This window comes from Thermobia domestica, chromosome 3 (assembly GCF_964235325.1).
Source record: "Thermobia domestica chromosome 3, izTheDome1.hap1.1, whole genome shotgun sequence".
Classification (NCBI taxonomy): Eukaryota; Metazoa; Arthropoda; class Insecta; order Zygentoma; family Lepismatidae; genus Thermobia; species Thermobia domestica.
In genome coordinates this window covers 33,951,452-33,963,838 of record NC_137456.1, presented here as the reverse complement: position 1 = coordinate 33,963,838, position 12,387 = coordinate 33,951,452, and positions in this window count along the sequence as shown.

The window sequence follows — 12,387 nt, the reverse complement described above, 5'->3', positions numbered from 1 at the left end:
GAAGGTATTTAGGCTTAATATTAGAAATTATAGCTTTAGGACTTAAACCTGGAAAAAAAAAAATGTCACAGAACCTTCTTGAGTGTTTTTCAACGGGTGAGAATGGCCAAGAGAATTCTTTCCTAGTTGACCTTGGCGAAGGGGAAAGGGCGAATGCCTGCGGACACGAGCGAGTAAACGATGACGATTCCTCGCTTGATTTCGCAGGTGTGGTTCTTCCTCCACATCGCGTGTTAAAGCCAGCTGTTAGACCAGCTATAAGATGTAATTTTAATAAGCTTTTGGGTGATAACATGTATAAAGCTATAGAAAAGCAGGTTAGTCAGTTACCTGAAATAGATGGAAGTAATGGCTTTGAAGTATGTAAATTTCTATTAAAATTTGACATGTTACAAGCCCAACTTGAAAATTGTGTAGAAGCTTTGTTAGTGGCTTCTCTAAGTAAATGTACAGGCCCAGCATTCGAGGAAATGCAAAGGTTATTAAATATCACCACTGACTGGGAAAGAATTATAACAGCATTTTTAGAAAGATTTGTTACTCCGCTAGTAAAAATGGAATTCTTGAAAATAACGTTGTATAGAATAATGCAATTAGAGGAATCTTTGGTAGATTTTATTAAGGAAAAATTAAGCGTATTATTCATTTTTGATATGAAAATGTCGGAGGATGAATTAACTAAAACTATTGCTAACCTTGTACCACCTGAAATAAGGGATTTAATGATAATTACTCAAGTTCCCCATACTGAGAAGGAATTAATTGCATTCGCAGAAAGTTACGAAATGAATCGGCGTTACCGGTTGGATTATAAATTTATTACACAAAAACAAAATCAGAATGTAAAGCCCCTTGGTTATGTTAACGAGAAAAATAGGCAGAGGAATAATTTCAGTAAATGTAATTTATGTGGTCTTAATAATCATTTTTGGAAAATGTGTCCTTATAATAAAAGGAATATTCGGGGAGAAAAAACATACTATGTTAGTGAGGAACAACCTCCCTCCTTATTACAAATGCCTGTTTCGATTTGTCGAGAACTGTATCCCTGTATTATTGACTCTGGAAGTAGTCTGTCCTTAGTTGAAGAACGAGTGTTGGCCAGGATTGAACGTAGGTGCCGTCCAAAAACTAGAGTAGTGAACTTTACCCTCTCAGTCATGAATTCTGAACCTATTAAAATCTCTAAACAAGTGGAACTAATATACTTTATAAATGGTGTTAGGTTTGTAAACTGGTTTTCGGTGGTTCAACATTCATCTTTAAAACTGCTAGTGGGACTTGATTTCCTACAAAAATATAACGTTAATATAAACATTCGTAAACGTGAGTTGAACTTTACGGAACTTAATTTAACCGTAAAATTAACTGAATGGAAACAAACTAGTTGTGAATCCAGTGATCTGTGCCCACAAATTTCTCGTTTTAGGTCTGGTCCTGAGAACTCTGTGTCGCCGCACGACCTTGACGCAGGGGGAGCGGGGAAACCCAGACCTAGTCAGCGAACGATACAGCCGTCAACCACTTGTCAACCTCGATCAGCTGATTCCAGGAACAGCGGCCAGATAGCCCAGCAGTGTTTCCATACACAACGCAAAAGAGCCAAGCGGAATTTTTGTAGGGAGGAGTCCAGAGTTCGGCAACCGAAACCAGGGACCAGCCAGCGATCTTCCACTGTACTACAGGATCATGATGTTAGGGGAGGTGAACAGTATCAAGACATTCCAGCTGGAGTACCAATTTCCAATCCTACCATCCATGATATTTATCCGGAGGAAGAAAATACAGGTACAGTAAATCTTCATGAAAATATTTTTTCTGACGATTTAATACCATATGTTGAGAACGTGTTAGACCAATATAAGGACGTTATAAATGAAGAATTAGGAACAGTTAAAGATTTTGTTTATGAAATTAAAATGAATGATTTAAGTCCGAGTATAGCTCAACCATATCCTATGCCACGTCATAAGTTGCGTGAATTAGATGAATACTTGGATGAATTAATTAAGAAAAAGGTAATTGAGGAAGTTTCCAGTTCTGCCTATATTTCTCCGTGCTTCCTCGTTAATAATCGTGATGGAACCAAGCGGCTAGTAGTAAATTATTTTAATATTAATTCAAAAGTGCTTGTAACTGGATTTCCAGCTCCTAATGCTGAAGCTACTATTGCTAATATAGGTAAACATAAGATTTACAGCGTCCTTGACGCCAAGGGAGCCTTCCACCAATTATTGTTAGATGAAAACTCTAGGCAATATACTACTTTTGCTACTCCAACTAGGTTGTTAAGATATTTGAAAATGCCGATGGGTTTTATAAACTCACCATTTATTCTCTCTAGTATCATGAATAAAATCTTTAGGGATCTCTTAGGAGATTATTTAGATATATTTTGTGACGATATTATTATTCATACTGATACTATTGAAAAGCATAAAGAAATATTAGAGCTAGTTTTACAGAGATTACGAAAATGGGGTATTACTATTTCTAAAAGAAAAACTAAATTATGTAAAAATAAAATAAAATTTTTAGGTTATATATTTTCAGGTGGATATATGATGATCGATGATGACCGAGTACAGGTAATTAAAAATCTACCTCGTCCTAAGAATCGTAGAGCGTTGAGTAAGATGATTGGTTTCTTGTCATATTATTTAAAATTTGTGAAAGATTATGGTGAACTAATGGGTCCTTTACACGCTTTAAAATCAAATAAAATACCATTTCGTTGGGGAAAAGAAGAAGATGAGATACTAGATCAAATAAAAGAGGCCATTATAAATCATGTTGTATTAAAAGTCCCGGACTTCTCTAGTCCTTTCGTAATCCACATAGATAGTAGTAGTAGGGCTTATAGTGCGATATTAAGTCAATATGATGATGAAGGACGTCTTCGTCCTGTATATTTCTTTTCGAAAATGATTCCATCTAGTGATTGGTCTAAAAGTATTTTCGATCTTGAAATGAAAAGTTTAGTCTATGCTTTAGATAAGTTCGATATTTACTTACAAAAGAAATTTACTATTTATACTGATAATGCTAGTTTATCTTGGATATTAAGAAACCATAAAAGGCAAAAGAAGTATGGTTCTCTAATCGAGAAAATAAGCAAGTATTCTTTTGATATAATCCACCTGCGCTCTTTCAAAAACCATCTCGCAGATTATATCAGTCGTATGTATAATTATGTAGATTTTACTCCACCCAACAGTGATATAGAAGAGATTAATACTATTAATGAACAGAAGGTCCATCTTTCTTTTGTTAATTTCTGGAGTCATTCCATCTTTAATAAACCACTGGCTGAACATCAAAGAGAAGATCCTCAGTTAAGAGAGATAATTTTAGCTTTAGAGAGAAAGGAAAATAAGGATCCTTACATATTGAAAGAAGGGGTGCTATTAAAAAGAACTAATGGTAGGAAGTATGGTGGTTTACGTGCAGTAATTCCCCATTCTTTGCGCTATTCTGTTATAAAGTATTGGCACGAAGAATTAGTGGGGGGATGTCATGGTGGGATCCAGAAAACTATCTCAAAGGTTGCATCTAGGTTTACATGGGATAAAATGTATGCTGAAATTAGTGATTTCGTGAGACGATGTAAAATTTGTCAAGAGAGCCAAGAACTTAATAGGAAACCGTATGGTACTTATTATTCTAAGGAGCCTCGATACCCAAATAATGTCCTACACTTAGATTGTATGGGAGCTTTGCCAACTAGTAATGGATTTAAATACATTATGGTCTTGACAGATAGTTATAGTCGATTTGTTATAATAGAACCTTTAAGATCTCTGAATTCTAAATTAATCTGTTCTAAATTAGATAAGATCTTTCTAACTTACGGGTATCCATTTTCTATTTTGCACGATAATGCGTCATACTTCAGTAGTGAGTACTTCAAACAGTATTTGTTTAGTCTAGGAATTAAGAACATCTGTACTTCACCTTATTCTATGTCCTCGAACAGAACAGAGCGTATGAATAAAACGATTAAAGGGATACTCAGATCTTATATTAATAAGAATCATACCAAATGGGCCAACTATCTTTATCAAATCCAATATACTTTGAATATAACTGAAAATTGTGAAACTCAGAAAAGTCCGAGTGAGTTGTATCTTGGGCGTAAGATGTTCAATCCATTAGATGTTAACTGGATCTTAGATTTGGGTATAATAGAGAAGTCACAAAATAAAGAAGAGATTAACGATATTATAGTTGATAACATCGAGAAAGCTTGGAAAAGGAGACAACAAGCTTATAATAAAAAACATGTACCTAGTAATTTGCCTGTAGGAGAATTAGTACTTGTAAAGAAAATGTTAAAATCATCCTTAGATAAGAAATATTATGCCAAGTTTGATACTAAGTATTCTGGTCCATTCAAACTTTTGAATTATGTAACACCCAATACTGTGTGGGTTGAGTTAATTAGTAATCCTGATGTAAAGTTAAAACGTCATGTTCAGTTTATAAAGAAGTACTTGCCTCCAAGAAAAGTAAACAGTGTTGCACCTATTAATAATAATAATGACTAAACTCAGAAAGAAAAAAAAATTTGTTCATTTCCAAGATAATGTAAATTATTTATATTTGTGTGTAGTTTATGAAATGTTTGTGTAAGAAATGTACTGTTGTGTATTTTTACAATTCTGCAGGTACAGAATTATGTGGATCCACTATGTTTGTGTTTGCTTCTGAGACAACTGATTACCTTGAATCTACTGCTTGGTCGAGGAAAGGCGATTTTGTCAACCCGAAGGCTAGATATGTTTCCCACTCTTTTCATCTCATGGGTGCTTCCAGTCAATCTGTGGTAGATAAGGAGGAAGATCTCATCTTGTTGTGAACATCTACTTCTGGGACTTAAGATAGGACGTCCTGACATTGGTAATCATGTAATATCTGGAAGTTGTTGGACTACTCTTGGTGAGTCGAACTATCCTTATTTCTGCATGCAGTGATTTGACTTCGACAGTGAATTATATTTTTTTTTCTTTTTCATTTCGATAACCTTTGTAAAGAAGCAAAACTTCCCAGAGGGGAGGAACTTAATATGAAGCATAAAAAAAAAAAAAAAAAAAAAAAAGTCAAACGAGATTGTGATTATCAGAGTTGGAAACATTGAACATTGCTATGAATAGTTAATGTGCTGCCATCTATAAACTTACGTTTGATAAATTGACCTATCGAACCTTGCATTTTCGCAAGGTAATTGACAGGAGTCAACATGTTATAATTTTGAGAGTGAAATTGTGTCGAAATTGTGTCGGGAAGATGAGAAGTTAAAAGTGTATAGTGTATTGTGGTTTGTATAAGGAAACGGGAGCATAGTGAGTGTGTGGTTAATATTCCCTGATTCTAAATTTATAACCTTTTTTTTTATTTTTGCCATTTTCGATCAGACGACAAGGTGAGTATTGGTCACCCACTTATTAATGGCCCCGACTCCTATTAGATTATTTCTGTATGTACTTTTAATATTTGTTTGGTAATTGATTTCTATTTTCTAATTTGGAGACTAAATGAAAACTACAAATTTCAATCATATTATTAGAAATTAAATGAGTTTTGGAAGAATAGCTAATTTTCGACTTCCGACATCAAACCGTGATTGCGAGGCAATTTCACCAAGGAATCGGTTTGTTAGTTGTTAATATATTTATATGTTGTTCATTAAATTATTTGTTATAATAAATTATGTCTCAATTGAAACTGATTCCTTCTAATTTAAATACAGTTTAATAACCCTTTCTCCAAGTCTTGTTTTCCGTAACCACTCGGAAAATGCAGTGTACTTGATGTTCCCTTTGACAAGATTGCTGCAGGATCGAACCTAGTACTCTTACAGGTTGATAGCCTGTGTTGTACTGTAGCTTTTCCCGCGAAAGCTTCAATAAGTGCTTGTTTGATTTGATCATAGTTAGTAAAGTCGTCTTTCCTGATATTGTACCAACTTAACGAAACTACTTGCAACTTATGTGGAATGAGTTTAAACAGAGCTTTATCAGAAAGGTTGGCTAATTGAGCTGTAAGCTCTAGCTTTTGCAAATAATTGTGAATTGATTCACTAGAAGGATCACCCTGAAATTTAGGAAAACACTGAATTTCCTTAAGCATGAAATCGTTCTTTAGATTCGTATTTTTTCTCTGGCGATTTGTGAAAGTAACATTTTTGTCGCGCTTGCGCCTTCGGTCACACACAACCTTGATTTCTGAATCATCACTTGCACTATCACTACTACTGGTGTTCTTATACTCCGAATAAGCCGAATCACTGTAGTGCCTATTTCTAACTTGTATAGGAGTATCTGCTTCTACACGGACTTCGAATTCTGACGCTCTATTTTCGGTACTTTCTACTCTCTGAGCGAGCTCTACCATATCACGCCTAATTTCTTTTATGTTCTTATCTATTGCCCGTATTTCAGCGCGACATTCTTCGTTAGATTCACTTTCTACCTTCATATTATAATCTATTAGTTTCGCTTTTTCATATACCATCTTAATGTCTTTTCCTTGCCTTTCTATGCATTCGGACATTTCCTCCATACGGTCCTGCATCTCATCTAATTTATCGACTGTGTCCTGGCCCGTGCTGGTCCACCGGGACACCGAAACATCACATTATATATAAAGGTACATTTTTTAATAATAAATTCTTACGGTTATTATTAGTAAAGAACATATGATAAGTACAGTGCGTTCTTTACATAAGACACCCTTGCGAAAACACATCAAATATAAACGGTTTCATTTATTCTTCTGTATGGCATAGTTTTGTACCATGAATACATATTGCTACTGTTGGTAAAGAATTCATGAAGGGTACAGTGCGCCCTTTGCAAAGGCGCCCTTGCGTAACCACATCAAAGATAAACGGTTTTATTTTTCTGTATGGTAGTTGTGTACAACGGATACATACTGTTGGTGAAGAATCCGTGATGGGTACAGTGCGCCCTTTACGTAAGGCGCCCTTGTCATGTGATTATTCCTGTGTGTTTTAGAGCAGGCCCGTGCTGGCCCACCGGGCTCCGAAATATCACAGTATAACTAAAGGTACAAGTTTTTAGTAATAAATTCTTACAGTTTTATTGGTAAAGAACCCGTGAAAGGTGCAGTGCTACCTTTACATTAGGCGCCCTTAAGAGACCACATCAAAGATGAACGATTTTATTTACTCTTCTGGTATAGCACAGTTCTGTACAATAAATACACACAGTTACTGTTGGCGAAGAACCCGTGAAAGGCACAGTGCGCCCTTTACATAAGACGCATTACGAAACATCACATTATAGATAGGTGGTTTTAGTTATCCTGTATACCAGCTTTGTTTAATACATTCAAATACTGACTGGTAGTACAGCACCTGTGAAGAATACAAGGCGCCATTTGCATAAGATGCCTTGCGAAATATCACTGTTTTTTTATTTCATTCTTCTGTATTTCAGTTTTGTATTATAAATTCATACAGTTGCTATTGGCAGAGAACAGATAAATAGTATAATTACTTACAAAAATATCATAAAGTTATATAGCTATAAAACGAAATAATGTGATACATCAAGAATAGTTCGGATAGTCAGACGTATGATGCATTTATGTAATACTACACTGACAGTAGTCTCTAATTTACGATTTTTAAGGCATCGAAGCTTTCACAGTCTTTAATATGCATCCATATATCCGAGCATAGTTATTGTTCCTGTGTCTTTTAAAGCAGTATTTGGATAATCAGTCCCTGTTGTATTTCTGAAATATAGCTGTATTAATTTCCGTAAAATATAGTCTTCCTGTCACCACGGCACGGCGCGTCCTCAGGTTGTGGATCGAGGAGAAGGCCTCTGGGATATAGAGGTTAGTTGCGAATATACTGAGTAAGCAGTCGCGGACAGACAAGGGGTGATAATCCAGCTTGAGAATTTGGTGTGAGGCTAACAACGTCATCCTGTAAAAAAAATAAATAAAAAATTAAAAAAAGTTCAGATAAGTTCGCAGAATCCTTGGATCAGAACTGATAACTTGGCACGAACTCCGCAAAGTAAAATCGACATGAGATTTGGAACATGAAATATAAGAAGTCTCTATAGGGCAGGCGCGTTAAAATTTGTGAAAAACGAGTTTAGAAATAGAGGAATCAAGTCGGGAAATTTTACGTTCTTTTACGGGGAACAAATTAAAAGTTACCAACTAAAAGCAGGGCTTTCCGTTCACAAACGAATACGAAATATCAGCAATTACATAGGTTGAATTTGTAAACGATAGATTTTCTTTTACTTCTCTTAAGGGTTAGTTGTGTAATATTATTGTTTTAAATGCACATGCCCCAACAGAAAATAAGGATGGCGATTAAAAAAATGCAGTTTTTATGAAAGAATAGAACGGGTATTTGATCATCTTCTGCAATACCATATGAAAATTCTGTTAGGCGGTTTCAATGCGGAGGTAGGACCAGATGGTATTTTCAAACCGATTATAGGGAATAAATGTTTGCATAAGGAAGGTTATGACAACGGCGTTAGACTCGTGAACTGTGCAATATCCACAAACCTTATCGTGAAGATTACAAAATTCCAACATCGAGACATCCATAAATATACTTGGACTTCAACAGATGGAAAAACACATATTCAAACTGATCATGTTTTAGTAGACAGAAAAGAACAGTCTAGCACAACTGATGTTCGGTCGTTCAGAGGAGTTGATTGTGATAGTAAGAGAGAGACTATCGTTGAATAAAGGAAGTATTCAATATCGGAAAACGGAGAATTTTTTTTTTTTAAATAGAGGAGAGTCAGGTAAGAGGGGAGCCAGATTGAAGTGTCGAATAGATTCTCGGTTTTAGAAGGTTCGGAGTGCACTAGTGTTCAAGATACTTGGTTGAAATTAGAGATAACATTAAAATTTCAGCAGAAGAAATATTAGAGCACGCAGAAACACGTAGGAACAAACCATGGTTCAACCAGGAATGTACAGAGAAGAGAAGAGAAGACAGAAGAAACTGCGTTGGCTATAAAATCCGAACGAAATAACTATATAAAATTTCATTGTCATCTGGCAGAAAACTTCTAAAACTTTTAGAACAAAGGAACGCGACTTTTGAAAGTAAAATTAATTAACTTGAAGATAATAGTGAAAACAAAAACATTCGGGACTTGTATAAATGCATCAACGAACTTAAGAAAGGCTATCAACTTCGTGCTTCTATATTAAAGAAACCTAAAGGAACAGTTCTCACTGATACAGATAGCATCTTAAATAGATGGAAAGATTTATTTGACGATTTGCTTAACACATAGCCAAAAACTAATGCGAGTGGAGAAAGTGAAATCCATGCAGCATAACCGTATATTCCAGAACCTAACCAGACAGAAATGGAAATCGCTATTTAAAAAAGTTAAACACACATTTCCGGGTGTAGACGAAATTCTGGTTGACTTAATTTTAGCTGGAGGGGAAAAATTGTAGAGCAAGATACACAAACTCATTCTCATTATCTGGAACGAGGAAGAATTGCCATAGGAGTGAAGAGAATCAATCATTGTTCCAGTTCAGAAGATAAGCAACAAAACAGATTTAATAATTATCGAGGCATTTCTCTTCTGTCAACATCCAATAAATCCTCTTAAACATTGTATCAGCAAGATTGACTCCATACGCAGATGAAATTATTGGAGATTATCAGAACGAATTTAGGTAAAATCGATCAACTATCGACCAGATATTTACCGTTCGACTAATACTTGAAAAGAAATGAGAGAATAAAATATCCTGGCACATCAATTATTGACTTTAGACTCTGGTAGGATGGAAACATTGTACAACATGCTTACAGAATTTGCAATACCGAAAAAGGTAGATTAATTAGATATGTTTAAATGAATCCCAAAGTAAGGTTCGAGTAGATAAATTCTTCTTCACGAGCTTTCACGTTGAGAATGACCTGAAACAAGGAGATGCACAAATATTTCTGTGCTGAAAAATTTCCTGCGCCGAGAGTTTCAACATAGGAGGAGTTGGATTACTTTCTTCAGTAAAACGAAGTACTACTCTTTTGTTTGTCCAAATCGTTTTCAATTTATATTTTAATATTCAAAATCTACTTCATGTTAACATTCAAAATGTAGTTTTAATTTTTGTCATATTTTCTGTTCGCCATTTTTCAGTTATTTTTTTTATTTTATTCAGCTTTATTTTCATTTGCAATTAAATTAGTTAACCTATAAATGTATTTAGTTATCATTATTGTATACTTTATTGCATTAATTATCTTATAATATAATTATATTATTAGTGGTGAGCCTATGTCCGGGGAGCTTTTGTCCGCTTTTGCATTAACAAAGGTGAGCTTATGCCCGGTGAGCTTATTGTCGGCAAGCTTATGTCCAGTGATCTTATGTCTGCGACCCTTTGATATTCTTTGTTGTTTTGGTGAACTCGTGCGCGAGCAATCCCAGTGGAAAATGGCCATCTATTATATACAGATATATATATACAAGTATATGAAATATAAATTATATTATACCGCACATTAATATATATCTACGTAATATAAATTTCAATCACTTGAATGAGAATCATATTAACCCTTACTTTTGTTTATGTAGTACATGAAACAAACTGTCAGTGTGAGGGAGTTGATAGAGGGTAGCTGAGGGTGAGGAAGTCGATTGAGGGTAAGGGTGGCTGAGGGTGAGGGAGTCGATTGAGGGTGAGGGTGGCTGAGGGCGAGAAAGTCGATTGAGGCTGAGGGTGGCTAAGGGCGTGTGTGAGGGAGTCGATTGAGGGTGAAGGTGGCCGAGGGTGAGGGTGAGGGAGTCGATTGAGGGTGAGGATAGCTGAGGATGAGGGTGAAGGTGTCGATTGAGGGTGAAGGAGTCGACTGAGGGTGAGGGTGGCTGAAGGTGTCGATTGAGAGTGAGGGTGAGGGTGAAGAAGTCGACTGAGGGTGAGGGGAAGGGAGTCGACTGAGGGTGGCTGAGGGAGAGGAGAAGGGAGTTGACTGAGGGTGAGGGTGGCTGAGGTTGACTGTTAGGGAGCCAACTGAGGGTAAGGGTGGCTGAGGGTGAGGGTGAGTGAGGGTTAACAAAAATGTCCATCTCTGATATATAGCGCCCCTTGATTGTAGTACGAGGGGGCTATATATTAGGTATTACTGCTTCTTTATTTGTTCGAGGGAACCCCTACACAACCAAGGGTGACAAAAAGAATAGAAATGTCTATTGATTCTAGTGGCGGATCCACCACGGACTCCTGGGGGGAGGCGGTGAAGTGAAAGATTCTTTTGATGATGTGAAGCTGTCACAAATTACCACTTAACTAAACTAAACATAATAGTGGGGTGAACCGGAACCCACTTATTTCAAATTGATGTAAAAGTTTAATTTTTGGATTCATATTAAAGTTCTGGTTGCAAATGAGAATTTTAGTCCGAGTGGTCAATGATCAAATCTCGTGGGGCTCTTCGGTGTAGATATTATGACCCCGTATGGTAAAAGGCAAAAATATTAAAATTCTTAAAACTTCCAAAAGTTTTCATCTATTTTAAAGGAATTTTTGCTTCATATTAAAATGTCGCTTCTAAATGACAAATTCAGACCTAGTAGACAATGATCAAATCTCGGGGGCTCTGCAATGTAGGAAAAATAATGACGTCTATATCGTGATCCTGTTGGTGACTCACGAGTCATGGCCTAAATATAGCACAAAGTTAACGCCAGATACTGTCGGATCTCGTAGTCGACTAAGCTAGCGCAACATGAAAGGAAAATTGGTTTCTGCGTGGGTTCAAACCCTACCTAAAGAATATTATTATTATTATTATAACACTTCTTTTGTTAAAATAAGATTAAAAATAATATTCAAAAAGTGATTTAACGATTATTTAAAATTTTCATTAAACTAAGTTTGCCCCTGTACTATACAGATCCATAGCAAAGTAGTAGTAGTAGTAGTAAAAGTAGTAGTAGTAGTAGTAGTAGTAGTAGTAGTAGTAGTAGTAGTAGTAGTAGTTGGAAGGGGTAGAAGGCAATTCAGCATTCATTAGTTTCAATGCGATGTTGCCAAACGTAACTCGCTTACAATGCCTTTTGGCTAGGGCTGTGTATTACGAAAACATGCTTGCTGTTCGGGGTGAAGTTCCAAGATTAAGCATTGACTAGGAGTTTTTGATATTAATATCCCTTCTAACAATGATGGCAGTGGACAAAAGTTAGCCCGTGTTGAAGTTTTTTGCTCCTAATTTAGTTATTTTACTTTATTATTTAACGAATACATTGAAAATATATTTTTCAGCAGGCACGTATGTAGGAACTTATTTCGGGAGCGGTCCAAATCTATTTGGTGGAGCCCTACTTCAATATTGGGATAAATTATAAT